Source organism: Megalopta genalis, chromosome 2, assembly GCF_051020955.1.
Source record: "Megalopta genalis isolate 19385.01 chromosome 2, iyMegGena1_principal, whole genome shotgun sequence".
In the NCBI taxonomy this organism is placed as follows: Eukaryota; Metazoa; Arthropoda; class Insecta; order Hymenoptera; family Halictidae; genus Megalopta; species Megalopta genalis.
The window spans coordinates 20,002,982-20,022,579 of NC_135014.1; the positions used below are offsets into that span (position 1 = coordinate 20,002,982).

Consider the following 19,598-nt stretch of genomic DNA (forward strand, 5'->3'; position numbering starts at 1 on the left):
ACCAAAGGGCTCGCCGTACGTTTGATTTCGAATTGTTTAAAAACCACCACCGCCAGCAAGTCCTCTTCGACTGTGTTTGCGTACCCTATCGCGTACCCCAGCGCGAACAATGATGCTTCGAATAGACTTGCACAGAGGAAGCATTTTTATGATTATTATTTTATTGTACGAGTGCTGAATTTTCAGAAGAATTTCATTAATAATTCGTAACAGAGAATTGTTCTTACCGCATTTCACGAGAGGCGAATTTCAATGAGGAATTGTATTAATAATCTACAGTAGATATAATCACTATATGTATAAATTAATGGTATATAATTAATGATATAATAGTGGTATAATATTATAGTATAGTATACTACTATTGTGTACCATTATTGCTATAATAATGTTTATTATAATAAATTATTAATATAATGTTATACCATTAATAATAATGGAATATATAATTATAATGGTATATATAAATTATATTTATCATTATTTTGTATTTTGAATTTTGAAGAATTGAGCAAGGATTGAATTTGAAGGTTCTGAATTTCTGAGAGGATTGATTTTTCTGAGAGAATGATCTTTTTTGTTTCATATTTACCGTTGATTCTACATGAATCGAAATTTAACAATGTTATTGTTAATTTCTGTTTGATAATATTTTTAGTATTTAATATTTAATAATTATATTATATATATTATAATATTTAATATTTATCGTCTTGAGTTAGCAAACATGAAGTAGAACCAGGCAGCCATGATCAGACAAACAAGAGCCAGACGTTAATGAACGTCGTTCAAATTTTGTATTTGCTGAGAATAATCCTCTTTGTATCTTTATAATTCACTTCAAGAAAAATGGTTTGCTGATTACTAGTCTGCAGATTTCCATGCAGAATATATATTGTTAAGATAAGTTACAAGTTGCAAGAATTATGCTTGCTGTATATTTCTGTACTGCATAATTTTAACGAGTTTCCAAATTATCACTACTCTAAACGTTTTTACTGCTTTACAATAAGTTTCCAAATTATCACTACTCTAAACGTTTTTACTGCTTCACAATAACTGATCTTACTCACTTTCACCATAAATGTATATAATATGCATTCTACTTACATCTCTGCAATATTCTGTGATGCAGCGCAATCAGAAATTCTCGTGTCAAATATTACGATTGTCTATTACCAAGTTAATTAACAGACCGTTCCAACATTTGCGTACTTATAAAATATTCAATTGAAACTGTGAATTTCGTGGCACATTCCTTTCGCTTCCAACCACTGTATTACGATTTTTTCACACTAATTCCCGTTTCGTATTGATTTTGGCAAGCGCAAACTTTTTGTTTAAAGTTAGTGATCGATGGGGTTAGCAAACACGGTTTACAGCGACCTGAATGAGTAAACACAGTCGGTGTAAACAGATTAGGTAAATATCGCCAATCTGTTTCTACGCTGCGACCAACGAAAAACCAGTTCTTTGTTATCCCGACCTTTTGTTAAAACTTTTTGACGCAGAGTTCACATGTGTATCTTTGGGAAATATGTTTCACTTAACTGTTACTTGAGTATCGCTTTGAAGTCTGCGACAAGAACGGTATAGATGACGAGGAAACGAAATCACTTATTATTTTCGGAGAGGATTGAATGAAATTTGAACTACATTTATAAAAGAAGTTCGTTGATTTTCTTCCAAATAATGATTTCAAAAGCAGCAATTACATCGTAAAAATTCAAACAAATTGTTCGATCCCGGATGAAATTGTTATCGCTTCTTAACAATCTTTGATAAAATACTAGTATAAATAATAATAATACAAAAAATAATACAAAAATATTGCTAGTAAATGGTTAATATTTTGGTTAATATTTGGTTAATATATATATATTTGATTAATAATATTATTTATTTATAATAAAATTTGATTAATATATATATATATATATATATATATATATATATATATATTTGATTAATATTTGGTTAATATTTTATTTTTTGGTTAATATATATAATTATTAATATATAAATTAATAATTAATATAAATTAATATACATAATTTTTATTTTTTGGGTAATATTTGGTTAATATTTTACATTGACGTAAAATTCAGCCATAAATACCGTAGTTTATTGTTAGCACAGTAAACTCTCTTATTCGACCATATATTTTTGAAACATTCTGGCAATCAAACGTTCCAATACTCAATCACTGTATCAATTAGATACATTATCACCCGGTTGAGAACTTGAATGGGATTTTTCGATAATAAAATGTTTCGGTACCAGGATATTAAAAAAATAAACGTTCATACAAGCACTGCAACAGAATAAAAATCTTATACATTTCTCAAACTGAAATAAACGTAAGATCATGTACATTCTGAGTTTCCCAGTAAAGATCCTTAACAAACAGCTAAATAATATCCTGACAAACGGTTCCACGGTTCAATTTTCCTGCTCGCCGAAGTTTGAAGATGTTTGAACGCACGAAATTGCGACGGGATGCAGCAGATCAGTTTAAGCAATTGTGTAAACAGGCTCTCGCCACTTCTCGAGGAATATTCTCACGGTCCTCCACGTCGTGTTCTTGAGATTGTTTAATAATAAAAAATACGACAGCACGTGCATATACACACCAACACACACGCGCGCGCGCGCTCGCGGGCAAGCAATATGAGCGAGTCATCCCGTGCGTCGCAGTATCCGTTTGTTCGTCTAGAAGCACACGGTTTTGTCCCTCTCCTCATTCCCTATTCATTTCGCCTACTTTCCTTCCTTCTTATTTCCAGCCCCGTCCCGTTGTTTGCGCTGCAGAAACTCGCGAGTACAGGTCGGCCGTGTTTCTACGAGCGCGACATAAATAAATAATTGCGATACGAAGCGTGTCTCGAGCGCGCGGATAGGCGAGCGGGTGTTCTTGGCGCGGACGGTGTCGTTCAGCTTCGAATTTCGTGTTGCGCTTCTAAATATTTCAGGGCGCAGCTGGCGCAACCCACACGCCGGGAACCTTATGGCCAGTCGCCTACCGAAACCGTGTTTAAGCGAGTCCCCTAAGACGAATGCGCGGACACGAGACGGCCCGCGACGGAACCAGCGTTCTAATCCCCGCGACTGCGAATCCGGAAATGCTCGTCTGTTAATTGCATCAACGTTACCGGATGCACGGCGAGTTTTTCACGCTGCGATCGTACGTTCCGTTCGACGAGAGAATCTATGCCGTCCGAAATAGCTCAACTGCGGATTGTTCTGCATTTGTTATCAGACCTGGGTACAAATATTTCGACTGGAAAATAACAATACTTTGCAAATACTTTTTTACTCAACTGTGTCACATATGCTTCGTTGGAAGTAGTAATCTATTTTTGTATTGAATGAAATACTAGTTGAAAAATTCTATTGATTTTATGAATATGTAATAAATATTCAAAATATGTAATAAGTATTTACGATATATGATGAGTATTTTTAAAATATATAATAAGAACTTTAAATATATGTATATAATAAGTACTTTACACGTTTGTGTTTATAATATTATAATATTATTATTTGTGTTAATAATATTAAGGTTTGAGATACGTAATTGAATTACAACGTAGTTGAAATATGATTTAGTTGCATTACAATGTAGTTGTATTACAACTGCAATTGCAATACAATGTATCTGAATGACAATGTAGTTGGATTACAATATAATTGAAATACAATGAAATTGTATCACAGTATACTTGAAATACAATATACTTGAAATACAATGCAATTCAAATACGATGTGTGTGTGTGTGTGGTTTAGAATGTAATTGAAATACAATGTAATTAAATTGCGTCATTGAATTACAATGTAGTTGGATTACAATGTGATTGAACTACAATATAATTGAATTAGCAAAACTCTGCTAGAAACCATGGTAATTAATTAATTTGTCAAAAAATTGAATAAGCAGGTAACGATTTGAATACACTGGATCGAAATGATCCGATGACTGGATTGAAATGGTCATATCGATTTTTTAATGTTAATAAAATATTTCCGACTTCACAAAATCGTAGCTAATGTCGAAAAGATAAATCAACAATCTTACCTTTATGATAAACATAATCCTTAGCACTCAAAAGATTTCTCTGATATACCAACCATCAGCTCGGAATAAATTTAAAAAAAATTAAATCAATAATTTAAGACAAATTAAATCAATAATTTTCAAAACATCAAATCAAAAATTTATAAACAATTAAATCAATAGAAATTATTGTACTGCTGTAAAGTATCCTAGGAATTAATGAGTAAAAGATTTTCTGTTTTTACTTATGTATTTCACATGATTACCTTACAGCATGAAAAACAAAGAATAATTAAGAAGAAATGGAGCTTTGACATGTTCATACAGCGTCGCCGTATCGGTGAACATCCGGGTCCAAAGGGTTAATCGTTGAAATAAGGTCGAAATAATTTCGGACACACAGAGAAGACGGGTTCCCGGGCCACTGTGTGCAACGCAACGAAATGACTAGGTTCCATTGTCACGAACCCAGAACGATTACCCGGTCCGGCGGAACCCGATCGATCCGAAAAGATGAAACTGGCGCACGTTAGTCGGTCCCGAGATAAGAGAATCAGAGCCACGTGGGGATAGAACGAGCGAAGGCGGCAAGAAGCGGCCGAGTGCCTATTACGGTGAAACGAGAATCCTCAAACGTGCTCGGTGCGCAACGAGCATAACACGGTTCACACTCTGAGAATTTTGTGGATTGCCGCGACCGCGGATGTCGACGTTCCGCAAAGCCGAGAGAGAGAGAGAGAGAGAGAGAGAGAGAGAGAGAGAGAGAGAGAAAGAGAGAAAGAGAGAGAGAGAGAGAGAGAGAAAGAGAGAGAGAGAGAAAGAGAGAGAGAGAGAGAGAGAGAGAGAGAGGAGAGCGAGTGAATGAGTGACTGACTGAGTCGTTGAATTTCTTAAGATGCGAGATGCAAAAATCAGTCAGCGTAATTAGACTGTATTATACAATATATTTAATTTAATTACATTGTATTTAAATTACATTGTAATGCAACTACAATGTATTTCAATTACATTGTAACGCAACTACATTGTAATTTACCTACACTGTAATTCAATTATGTATCTCAAACCTTTCAGTCAATTCAATTACTAATTATTACTCAATTACTACTATTCAATTACTAATTATTAATTAATTATTACGAGTGTAAATGACATACAATGGTGATTGAAATTCAATGTAATTGAAATACACTTCTTCAAATTGCTGCCCAGAATTTTGAAGAAGTGTGACGCATTTTTATGTTCTTCAATTAAATGATTTATTTTGTTTGCAAACGATATATTAATTTAATTTATAATTTATTATTTGTAAGAATAACTGTACACCAAATTATTAGGTGAGCAACTAAATAAGTCCTTAAATAAGTATCTTCTATCTAAACTCTCTCCCACTGATATATATTATAAATGATATACTATATACTGTCTGATATAATACATTGTATAATTTTGTTTGTCATTTTATAATTGCATTAGTCACTAATTTCTTTTTAGAAAGCGTAATTTTCATGTATATTTCACTCGTACATAAATCTTCATTTAATGACACATACTTTATTCCCGATATCATGTGAATCGATATTCCAAACATTAATAGATATCGATACTAAAAATATCGATTCATGAGAAAATGCATAATATATTATGCATGCTTTATTACGTTTTGCTCTTATCCAACGTTTACACAAGCTATATTCATAGCAACGAATTGGAGAAATTCTCGGAATGAAAAATGGATTTGAGACTGTTCGAGAAATACCTGATATTTTCGAGCGAGAGCGGAATTCAATGTTGAGACGTGGTAAGGTGTGTGTTGAGGGCACGTCGTAGTTATTTCGAACATTTTCTTTAGTCATTTATAACTCGACAAGTAATGCACGTAGGACACTTGTTGACAGGACATTTTTTAGGTAATTCAGTGCTTAAATTCGGCTTCTCAAATATTGACTTGTATTTCCGCAACAGCCTGCATATCTTTCACAATAATATGGTACAATACGTGAAAGATTATATAAATTGAATTAAAATTATTATTCCCATAACTTCTAATTCTAATTCGAGTGAGTGAGCGAGTGGGATAGAGACAAATAGATAAATAGATAAATAGATAGATAGTGTGAGTGAGAGAGAGAGAGAGAGAGAGAAAGACGAAAAAATAGATAGAGAGAGCGAGCGAGAGAGAGAGAGAGAGAGTGAGAGACGAGAAAATAAATAGAGAGAGCGAGCGAGAGAGAGAGAGACGAGAAGATAGATAGAGAGAGCGAGCGAGAGAGAGAGAGAGAGAGACGAGAGAGAGAGAGACGAGAAAATAAATAGAGAGAGCGAGCGAGAGAGGGAGAGAGAGAGACGAGAAAATAAGTAGAGAGAGCGAGAGAGAGAGAGAGAGAGACGAGAAAATAAATAGAGAGAGCGAGCGAGAGAGAGAGAGAGACGAGAAAATAAATAGAGAGAGCGAGCGAGAGAGAGAGAGAGAGCGCGACAGAGACAGAAAAAGACGAGAAAATAGATAGATATAGGGAGAAAGAGAGTAAGAGAGAGAGGGAGAAAGAGAGAGAGAGAACGGAACGAGAAACGCGAACATTCCTTCATCGTCGCCGAACGTTCGGCATAGTTCACGCACTCGATAATGAGCTTTTAACGGCGGCTTGATCGCTCGCGGACAGCCGGAGGAAAAGTTATCGTAATTAACGGGCGCGTGTGTCTGAGCGCAGTTTAATGAAAAGCAATATCGCTGAAATTCGATAGACTATAAGCCAAAAGGTGGAGTGGATGGGGCTCGGCGATTGGGCAAGTGAGACAGAGAAATACTGGGTGGCGGGGAAATATCGGGTTGTTTCGAACCAGAGGTGTAACTATCGATAAGTATCGATTGCATCGATGCGTTACCAATAGTTCGATGTATCGATGATATTGACGAGATAAACGAAGAGATTGATTGTACATGTAGCTGTATATCAAGATGCAATTTGCATGTTGCAAATTGTAAAGTGTATATTATGAACACAAATGTGTGCACATTTTAATTAAAAGAAAAAAATTCCAAAAACACGTATCCCCGATTTTGTTCCCTACGTTAGTTACATCATTAATTCCATATAATAATAATATATAAAATAATAATATATAAAAATATATATATAATAATAATATATAAAAATAAAAAAAAAAAAATTCCAAATAATAATTTGCATATAAATGAATAAACACACACATAATCAATAAGAAAATTTGAAAAGAATGTGCGTTTTTTAAATATAGCTCAAATAACTTTCTCGGAAATCTTTTCAAGCGACTACATCTGCCGATCAAAAACAAATATTTTTCAACAGACTTTATTATACTAAAATCTTAATAACGCTAGTTTTACGGAATCCATCAAAATGACGGGGACACTAATTTTTGAATTTACGTTTATTCAGATTATAAAGATTCATTTATAAGTTATTTTTTCGATATATGTGTTACTTCCGGCAAAAGGAACAATAACACTCGTTAAATTTCAGAATAAATGTCATGTTGTTACTTTCATAGATTAATGTAAAACAGTTGCTTTTAACGCCCCTTGTTACTGCATTTTATGCATATAGAACTGCGTCTTCCGACTCGTACAACAGTCACACGTTTAACTGTTTTCTAATGTATAAACAAATCCGATAATATATCCGTTTAAGCGTACTATCACTACAATACTTCGTTTAAGCATTAAATGAAATAGTATTTCGTTTAAGCATTAAATGAAATAGTACTTCGTTTAAGCATTAAATGAAATAGTACTTTGTTGAAGTATTAAATGGAATAGTATTTTCAAATTGCATAGTATTTGAAGTATAGTATTTCCAATGTAGTACTTATTCTGGAAATGTGGTATCTCCAGAATATCGTGATCACAAAAATATTCCAATCCCAAGAACCGGACTGGGAAAAATTTGAAATAATTTCATAGAAAATAGTGAACATCGAAATATTTGCATAATACATATATTCTGGAAATAGTATTTCCAGAAAATTTATATCCAGAATAATGACATTCTGGAAATATTATTTCCAGAATATATGTATTATGCAAATATTTCGATGTTCACTATTTTCTATGAAATTATATAAATAGAAATAGTATTTCCAGATTATAGTAATAGTATTTCCAGAATATATGTATTATGCAAATATATTTCGATGTTTACTATTCTCTATGAAATTATATAAATAGAAATAGTATTTCCAGATTATAGTAATAGTATTTCCAGAATATATGTATTATGCAAATATATTTCGATGTTTACTATTCTCTATGAAATTATATAAATAGAAATAGTATTTCCAGATTATAGTAATAGTATTTCCAGAATATATGTATTATGCAAATATATTTCGATGTTCACTATTTTCTATGAAATTATATAAATAGAAATAGTATTTCCAGATTATAGTAATAGTATTTCCAGAATATATGTATTATGCAAATATATTTCGATGTTCACTATTCTCTATGAAATTATATAAATAGAAATAGTATTTCCAGATTATAGTAATAGTATTTCCAGAATATATGTATTATGCAAATATTTCGATGTGTTCACTATTCTCTATGAAATTATATAAATAGAAATAGTATTTCCAGATTATAGTAATAGTATTCCCAGAATATATGTATTATGCAAATATATTTCGATGTTCACTATTTTCTATGAAATTATATAAATAGAAATAGTATTCCCATATTATAGTAATAGTATTTCCAGAATATATGTATTATGCAAATATATTTCGATGTTCACTATTCTCTATGAAATTATTTCAAAATTTCCCCAGTCCGGCTCTTGGGATTGGAATATTTTTGAGACACCCTGTGTAAACAGAGGAAAGCGTGAGGAGGGGATATGACGGCGGTTCTTCTAAGAAGCAAAGCAGGAGAAATATTAATGAAGGGCGGCTACTGAAAGGATTCGTGGAGATGGTTATCAGTTCGCGAGTGCCGCTCGTAATTAATAGAGAGCTTCTGTGATCACGAAGAACCCGGCTGCGCACGGCTTGGAAGGGGTAACGGGCTATTTATACGTATAGAAAAGTTCGTCGGGCGCAACTCGAGTTTCAATCGCGCCACAAACATGCAAATACGCCGACGAAAACGCAAAGCTGTGTGTGCATGTCGCGAGCGGCGGCGGCGGCGACGGGACACGAGGATCGTTAAAGTTTGGTAAACCGCGCGTGATCGATACCCGACGTAAATAAATACGGGTCGTATTACGGAAAATGTTGCACCCCTCCGTCCACCCACCCCCGGCCGCCGCAAGCCGATTTATGAGTGCCGAATTATTTACCGAAAACTTCTTGTTTAGGTCGGTCGGGGCGCGAACCGCGGAATTGTTTTATTCAAGACCCGCTGTTGTCTCGGACTTACCCCCGGATGAGCTTCTTTTCGCGAAGGGTGAGGGTGATTCTTGGTTTGTTATCGCGTGCGAATGATCTGAGATAAGTGGACCGTGGATTTCGTGCGTTTACGGTTAAAAATGAGCAGCTGTAATTTTAACACTTCGATGGCCGTCGCCAACAATCTCGAAAATTGAATAGGATTAAAGTATTTTGTTCAATGAAATTGAAATTGCAAAGTAAAATTACATGACACCGATTACTTCGATGTCGAATTCAACATTTTTACCTCCTGCGAATCTTAATAAAATTAAGAAATTATGACAGATTAGCGATTAGGAATTAAATTTTCAATAATTCTGTCAGTCACATATGGACGATGTGGCAGCCAAAGTGTTAATTGTGTCATTACCATACAGTTTATTAATAGTGCAATTATGATGTTCTTTACCAACAATATAAATAGGATGAATTTGATTAATAATATAATTGTGGTACATTTTTGAAAAAACTGCACTGAATTGATTTTTATATTTAAAATTTTCATGAAGTGTTGAAGAAGAGAGAATGTTATTATAATCATGATTAACAATCGCAGAGTTAACGGAATTTGGTTATTTTTGACGAAAGAATTGAAGTTTTGTCACTCACAGTTTTTCCAATGATTTTGAACGCGATGCTATAATTTTTAACGTTCTTCGGGCGTCTCATGATAGCTCGTTAACCATAAATGTCATCCTTTCATTAGTCACAGTGTCATTGGAAAAACCAAAGTACATCCTTCTTAACAACGCATAGGATTTAAAATTAAATTTCATTATAAGTTTGTATACTTTAATGTTTAGTATAACTTACAATAAAAATGAAATTTATGTACTAAGTTATAATAAAAATTAAAATATACAAACATATAATAAAAATTAGATTTATATACAAACTTAGTATATATAAATTTAGTTTTTACTATATGTTTGTATATAAACTAAATTTATATACTAAGTTTGTACATAAATTTAATTTTTATTACGATTTCAAGCTGAGTGACCAATTCCAGTGCCTTTGGTTTGTTGTCCGGCATAATTAACTTTATATTTATCGAATAAGACATATTCAACTTTTTTTATTAGAAAATAAACGAAATAGAGGTATTAAAAAATTATAAATTAAAAAAGAATAACCAAAATAAAAAGATTGTACATTTAAAACAAAAATAGACAAAAGAAAAGAGAATAAGGAAATTGTAAATTTAAAATAAATAAAATAAGAAAATTTACGATATTTTAATACCACCAGTTTTTTTCTGCATTGTTCCGTTAATAAAAACGATTTGAATCTAATCGTTTTAATAATTTCTAATTGAGCGATGTTCGAATTTCTCTCGCACGTCTGCATTTCACAAAGGAAAACCCATTTCGTTGCGTTTCCGCCGATCCCTCCCCGTTTCCCGAATTCACTTTCATTTCGGCTCTGTCCTATCCTTTTGTAATATCGTTTAATAGATTTAATTGCAACGTGCGCCAATTACCTCGGGATTGTTTGCCGAGATTTCGCAAGCGAATCCGTTCTCTTCTTACAGGATTTCAATAACGACCTAACAATCCGCATTAATGTAAAGAGATGCGATGTCGGCCGTACCTTTCATTATGTATTCTATTTTCACAGAACTTCATCTTACTGCATAATAAACGTGGTTCTCTGCTCCCCCTCGGCGAGACGCGGACTTTTTCACCCTCCACCCCCGCCGCCGGAAAAAAAAGGAGGTGTACACAGGACCCTTTTACGTGGGTGACCTTCGCTAAAAATGAAGCCCTTAATCAGCCTCGCGATGAGGGTCGAGTAACTCCGCGTTTCGTTCCGTCTCGCAAATAACACTCCGCGACACATAGGTTCAGCTTCTAATTTTCAATAGCTGCCCCCACCCCTCTCTCCCTCTGTGTATATTATAAACACGCGCACACGATGCACACAAGCCTCTGCAAACGTATTTTTATCTCCCAAATACTTATATTCGAAATTAATTTCAAATACGAACAAATCAATAATGCAAATTTTGTACTTGCAAGTTATTATTTACTTGAGAAGTCGATTTCGAATTCCAAGAAATTTTTAATATAGAGTTTTCTGCTATGAAATGATTATTTACTTGACAAAACAATTCTAAATTCCAACAAATTTATAATGTAGAGTTTTCTACTTTGACCTCACTGTTACCTTGAGAAATCAATTTTAAATTCTAACGAATTTATAATGCAAAATTTTCTACTTTGAAATAACTATTAACTTCAGAGATCAATTTTAAATTCTAACAAGTTGAAAATGTAAATGTTCTACTCTGAAATGTGACTGTTTACTTGAAAAATCAATTTCAAACTCTGACAAGCTAAAAATGCTAGAAAGTTTTCTACTTTGAAGTTGCTATTTACTTGAGAAATGAATTTCAATTTCTAACAAATTTTTAATACGAAATTTTCTACTTTGAAGTTACTATTAACTTTGAGAAACCAATTTCAAATTCTAAGAACTTAAAACTGCAAGTTTTCTACTTCGAAAAATGACTATTTATTTGAGAAATCAATTTCAAACTCTGACAAGCTAAAAATGCTAGAAAGTTTTCTACTTTGAAGTTGCTATTTACTTGAGAAATGAATTTCAATTTCTAACAAATTTTTAATACGAAATTTTCTACTTTGAAGTTACTATTAACTTTGAGAAACCAATTTCAAATTCTAAGAACTTAAAACTGCAAATTTTCTACTTCGAAAAATGACTATTTATTTGAGAAATACAATTTCAAACTCCAACAAGCTAATAATGCAAAGCTTTCCAATTTGAGGTTACCATTAACTTGAGAAATAAATTTTGAAATTCTAACGGTACCAATTTTTCTACTTCGAAATCCATCACAATTACCGCAGTTAGTTGTGAAATTGTTCTTCGGATAGAAATATTCTGCATACGGCCACTATCCGCCATCCAAGGTTTAAATTGATCCCTCTAACATCTCAGAATAATTTATATCGCTTGGCTCAATAAGAGAAAAATTATTCCGTTTTAAAAAACTTTTAACACACCGACTGTAGGCTCGGGCACCTTCGATCTCCATTAAAAATATGAAACAACTTTCTGGTGAAGAGCGATTCTTCAAAGTGAAACAGTATTCGCAAAATCGCCGGGAACAGAAACTAGTGAGCTGGAAGCAAAAAATTGATTAAACATAATCAAATATCGGCGTTTTCCTCCGCTATGATCCGGTACCTCTATCTTTTCCCGTTCTGACAATAAGTCCCTCCCACGCTTGGCATTCACATCACCGCCAGGCTTTGTGAGATGAAGAAGACACCGTGATCGGGCGCGCGCGCGCGCGGCAGTGGCGAGATTGAAAAATTCTAATAAAAACGATTTCGCCGCGGCGTCTGACTCGAGAACATCGAAATCGATTTCTTCTGCGAGACCGACTACCGAGGGAGAGAAGTCACGAAAGTTTGGTAATGGCAATGTACGATTTTGTTTTCTATTCTCCGTTCGCCGACCTGCGATTTGCATCAAAATCGAAACTCGAGGGAGCCAGATTATTGGCTGGGACCTACATTCTCCGCACTGCCTGTTATCCCGCCAAATTGTATTATATTGTCTAGCGAAACCACTACCTTAGGCAGTGGCAGCGTCCTTTCCCATGTCGATGAATAAAATGCACCATCGATTTCCGTACACAAAGCTGAAGAACTTGGCCCGTTTTTGTCGATACAATTCGTGGAACTTGGTTGAGTATCACGTTTAAATGATACAATCTTCGTCACGCTGTTTATTAACATTGCGAGATGCCACAAACTTTAAACGAAATGAACCACTTGTATCGCTTTTGTCGATGGTAGTTACGATAACTTGGTTAAGCATGACTGTCAGTTATCGCGTATCAGAGTTTGGCATATTTTATTTGAATTACGAATAAAGAATTTATTCGAACATAATTTTGTTCAAAGGATTTAATCGAACGAAATTTTATTCGAACGATTTATTTCAACAAAATTTTATTCAAAATATACAACTTTTGATGTATAAATCGAATAAAATTTGAATCGAAGAATTTATTCGATATATAAGTCGAATACAATTTTGTTCGAAGAATTTATTCGATATATAAGTCGAATACAATTTTAATCGAAGAATTTATTCGATATATAAGTCGAATAAAATTTGAATCGAAGAATTTATTCGATATATAAGTCGAATACAATTTTAATCGAAGAATTTATTCGATATATAAGTCGAATACAATTTTAATCGAAGAATTTATTCGATATATAAGTCGAATACAATTTTAATCGAAGAATTTATTCGATATATAAGTCGAATAAAATTTGAATCGAAGAATTTATTCGATATATAAGTCGAATACAATTTTAATCGAAGAATTTATTCGATATATAAATCGAATACGATTTTAATCGACGAATTTATTCGATATATGAGTGGAATGAAATTTGAATCGAAGAATACGTTCGATACCATAAATTTTACTATTTTGCAGAAACATGAAACTTTTGACCCGTTTTGTCGATGCGGTTGGCGAAACTTGGTCGAGTGTGACGTTCATTTATTGACGCTTAATAAAGTCTTTACCTTGGAATTTGTTATCAAAGCAAGATGTCATAAATTTAACAGGAGGATGAACCTTTTACACAGCTTCTGTCAATGGTAGTTGCGAAACTTGGTCAAGTAGGACTTTTAGCTAACGTTTATTGACGTTTAATGGAGTCAGTACTCTGGGGTTCGTTATCAATGAACGAGAGATGCTGTAAATTACAATATTTCGCCTGAAACCAAACCTCTCGCGTCCGTTTTGTCAATGGTAGTTACGAAACTTAATCGAGTGTGACTTTCAGTTAAACATGTATTAATGGAGTCTTTACCTTGGAATTTGTTATCAATGAAGGGTGCCACAAATTTTAATACTTAGCATAAAGCTAAACCTCTTATCTGTCATTCGTCAGTGATGCAATAAATTCTTTCCAATTGTCTCTCAGCTTGTAAACAAAAATGGACAATTTGAGAAGAGGAGATACGATTATTCGAGCCTCGCGGTTCCATTTTTGTTGACAAGCTCAGGAACAATTGCAAAGAATTTACTGAAGTTACAAAACTTGATCAAGAATTCTAAATTTTTATCTTTATCTAATATAAATATAAATCTTTATCGAAATCTAAAGTTTTAGTTGGCTTGCGTTGACGTTTAATGAGATCAGTATTGTGGAATTCATTAACTATTAATAAAATATATTACAAATTTTAATATTCTTTTATAAATATTGAATATTTTGAAAAGCAGATACTCAAATAAAAAATAAATACTTCTGTTCAGTTAAAGTGAATATCAATTATAGAATTTAATAAATATATTCATTTGCAGTTCTTCTTATGAAACAATGAGAAGTAATAATGAAATTTATTTAGCATTTGTTGATACTTACAGCGAAATCACTATATTGGTTCATTATATTAATAAATAGAAGCAACTTTAATTTTAACATTTTAGAGAAAGTTGAATGCTTATGTATTTTATTATTTATGTGCACAAAGCCTAGAAGTTTAATTATGAATGGATATATATACTGAAAAAAATGACAGAGAAAGTTGTCGAATAAAATGAACAAATACTATACTACACTTCCATAAAGAAAAGCAGTTCTTAGTCGAGACTAACATACTTTTTTGAAGCCAGATCTCATTCGTACACACACCATTGTTATTACATTGCGGTCGCCAAAGTCATCGGCCGATTACATGAGGATTTCAGAAAGGCTATTATGTGATCGATTTATCGTGATCTTTTTTTGACCTGAATTCTATCGCTTTGACAAACGTCCTATTCTCTTCACTTTCTCTTTAGTTTTAGTTTGGTTCCAAAGAATGTAATATAGTAAGCAGAATGCGGATTTTTATGTAAAATAAAAACTGGCTGCACTAACTGCAAGATACAGCTGCTACACATATTCATTTTTCTTATTAATAGTTTGAATAAGTTGATAGAGACATAAGAGTGTTTGTGTGAATTCATTGAATGTCCTTACTATTTCGCGTTTAAACTACTTATTTTTCTCATGAATGCATAAAATCTTACTGTAAAATACACATATTTATTATCAACGAAAGAGTTACGTAGATTGTCTCAGACGTCTCAAAAAATACAACAAAATGTCCGGCACTTATTTATCATTTTCAAGCACAAAATCGATCAAAATATAAATTGAAACAAAATACAAATTTTGAATTAGATTTTGTTACTTATATTAAACACTTCAATAAATTAACAATACTAAAAAAGAACTGAGTTTCTTATTTCATCAGTTTTTAATGTTATATAATTATTCTATAATCAAATGCAAATGAGTTTAATAATATTTTCTGTTTTATATTAACACTAAACATGCCCAGATTTAAAAGTGACTGATATTTGGTATCCTATAAAAATAATGAAATTGAATTTATTTAAAGCTTTTAGAATTTCAATAATATTGTGTGCCTCAACAAAAAATGTATTTAACAATTCGCAATGGAAACAGCTTTATGACTTCAATAACTGTATAATAAGAAATATCAAACCAGTCGTTTAATTAGTTGTGGTACGTTTAGTGTTAATGATTTGAATAAATTACGGACGTTCTAAAAATAATCAAATTCTACCAAAATTACAATTTAATCCCACTTTGAAAAATCTTTGAAGACAGTGTTTCATCGTCCTCGAACTTTATTTTACTGACTGACTTTTGTAGTCATATAAAAACATTTATAAAATAGAATTTTTTTCAGTAATAATTTTAATAACCCACAATCAGACAGAAAAATGTAAAATGTTGCTAAGAATTACATTTTTGACGATCTTTGAAGGCAGTAACCATGCGAAGGAGGTACAGACCAGCGATAAGATTCACAGTCCACTGTTCCAGCACACTCGCCAGCTTTATAACAGTAGTTTTCACATTTGTTATTGCTCGACATTTGCACGCTCACCCGCACCGCACAAATAATTTACAGCGGTTATCTTCCTGACTAATGTCTCGGCTCAGAAGTGATATAACTTAACGTCTCGTACCGCAAACTTCTGTTCCCCTGTATCTTTATGTTTCTTACTTTTGTTCTCGCAGCATGAACTCTATTACTTATTCACTGATTACTTTGGAACCGTAATTCTCATTTTATCGCGACCGGTATAGCAATACCGCTAGATTTTGGTCCGCAACTTTTCCTTCAGGAATTAATCGCAGCGGTGAACTTTTCGAAACGTTCGCGGAATTTGTTTCGCAGCATTCAATGAATTGTTCGGACTTCCTGCTCTGCATTTTTCAAAATTTACGACCACAATGGCCGTAAAAATTGTTCGCCCACTGAATGTTCAACTTTCAACAAATTGACGGTGTTTGAGCTGCTACCGTTTCGTAAAAGTGAATCTCAGAACAATAAACCCGGATTCATTGGAAAGCTTCAACCATCTATTTTTGCTGTGCGACGTTCATTTTGTTCCAAACAGACCTGGAAAAGTTTTATTCGAGATAAAAGTAACTATTCAAAATAATTCATTTCAGACTGTTATTTTTAATAACGTTAATTGAAAATATAGATAAATTCGTTAATAGACAATATAAATTAAACACTTTTCTTTAAGTGAATTGTCAAGAAATCAATTTTCTACGAAATGCCAGCTATCAGAACTCAAGAAAGGATATGAAGCAGAATAATCAATATCTCGAAAGAAGTGAAGTTTTCTTAGGCAAAGTATATGTTATCTCCCGAAGGTTCATCATTAAATATTCATACTAACTAGAATATTTACTTAATTTCACCAGTTTCAGTTGGAAAGGTCCGAACAAGAATTAAATAGTAAATTCACTGTCACCAACTGGACATCATTGATACATTTTTATCCAGATACATTTTTATTCGATACTGTCGAATGCAATTTTATTCGTTAGTCTTTATCTCTTATTCGTCGTTCAAATAGAATTTCGCTCAGTTCTGATAGGTACATAGACGACCTTACGGCCAATAATTATCACTAAAATTGAAGTCTTCGAGCTGAGATTTTTTACTGCAGTTTGTGTACATGACGATGAAGAGAATCGGATATGGATTTTTCAATTCGATTTTTTGTTCACAAAACAAACATTTTTTATTGTCGAACAAATTAGTTGGCAAATTAATTTGCACTTTATTCGAATCAGCGTAAAAGATGCTATGAAAATGCATATTTTCAAAATTTTGTCTGGGAAATGACTGGCAGTTGATTTTTGTGTAAGTGCTTCCCTTAAATTGCTAAAGTTGTTTGCAGTAGCAAAAAACTCCGCCAACGAGGCACAGTAATTGGTTCCTTTAGAATACAACTGTACACAAAATTGGCAGAGGGTTCGGCGATGAAGGGTGCACGAACGATCGATGTCCGCCGAAAGAAGTTCCGGATATAAACGTAACCATAATCATTTCATTAGTTTTTAAAGTTATTTGATGTCGATTATGCTGTAATAAAATGCAAATGATATCGACTGGTATCGAATAACCCTATGAAAATTGTAAGATTGAATTTATTTAAATTTTCCACAATTTTTGTAATATTGTTTGCCTGAACAGGAAACAATTGCAATGGAAAACGGAATCCGTTTCAATAAAACGGAAAACAATTTCCAATGGACTTTAATAATCAATCAATTTCCAATTATTCCATTTTCGAAAATCTTTGAAGACAGCGTTCCATTTTTGAACTTTATTTTAGACTGGCTTTTGTACCTGAATAGAAAACATAAAAAGAAATAGAATTAAAATAGAATTTCCTTTGAATTAATAATTTTAACAAGTAACAAACAGACTGAAAAACGTTGCTAAAAATTATATTCTTGACAATCTCTGAAGGCATTAACCATAACAAACATTATTTTAGACCTACTCTTGCAATCAAATAGGAAAGAAATTTTCTTTCAAATTAATAATTTTAACAAATAACAAACAGACTGAAAAATGTAAAACGTTGCTAAAAATTATATTCTTGACAATGTTTGAAGGCAATAATTATGCGAACATTATTTTCTAATCAAATAGAATTTTCTTTTCCATGAATAATTTCAATCAATTTCAAACAGAGACTGAAAAATATAAAATGTTGCCAAAAAAATGATCTTGACATTCTTTGAACGGAATCTACCAACAGGTCACAGTAACTGGTTCCTCTACCTTGCAACAGTACAGAAGATTGGTAGAGGGTTCGGCGCGGAAGGGTGCACGAAGGATCGATGTCCGCTGAAAGAAGTTCTGAGCATAAACGTAACCATAATCCTAAAGTTGTGCGCGTGTCGACGCAGGCACGTATAGAATGCGTATTAGCGGCATATCTGGAATAATCGATGAGTCGGCATTCCGTATTTAAAGGCATTTCGCGTATTATAAGGAGAGCCTCTATGCATTCCCTCCCTTTCAGGCTCCGGTAGGGCAATCTATTGATAGCAACGGGCCTGTCTGCCGTCCTCATTTCTCTCCTTAAGCCGGTGCCGGTGCCGGCACTGCCGCGTACAACCGAGCATCCTAATCGCTTTATCGTTCCCGTGGAATATAATCGGTTGGCCGAGAGAGGACCGCGCTTCAGGAGGGTGGACGCCCCCGCGATCTTCGCCGCTTCTTACTACCCCTGAGCATCGAAGAATCGGCGCCGGAAGAACCCAGCCGGCGATCCTGTTACCCTCCTAGGTATACGAGCGGAATGCACGGTATTCCAGGCATTTCCGCGTCGGAAAGGTGCAGCGGTCTCTTCGGTTTCATATCGACCGCTGGATACCTGCTCCTTCGGCTCATGCTCCTGCTGCTGATGCTGCTCCCTTGATGCACTTACACCGCCCCGCGAAAAGACAGCACGCACGTGGCAGTCTCATTCTCACTGGTGGGCCAGAAATTGTCCGAATTCTATGAACGATGCCTCCTGACTTCCGGAAGAGCCTAAGATTTTTTCAGGATTTCTTTTTTGTTCGTAATACAACTTGAATGTAAGGTACCCGGGTACCCGAGTACCAGACTTGGGCACATTTTATTAGGATAACGAGTAAAATATTATTCGTAGAATTTATGCGATATATTATTCGGTACAGTATTCGAATTTTATTCGAAGAATTTATTGGATATGATATTATTTTAATATGA

The 19,598-nt window shown here is 33.6% G+C and overlaps 1 protein-coding gene across 1 annotated transcript in view; it reads right to left on the reverse strand.

Annotated features, from left to right (window-relative positions):
* timeout (circadian regulator timeout) overlaps positions 1–19,598 on the reverse strand; it is a 439,037-nt gene that overhangs the window by 150,130 nt on the left and 269,309 nt on the right. The gene's annotated exons all lie outside the window — the stretch shown is intronic.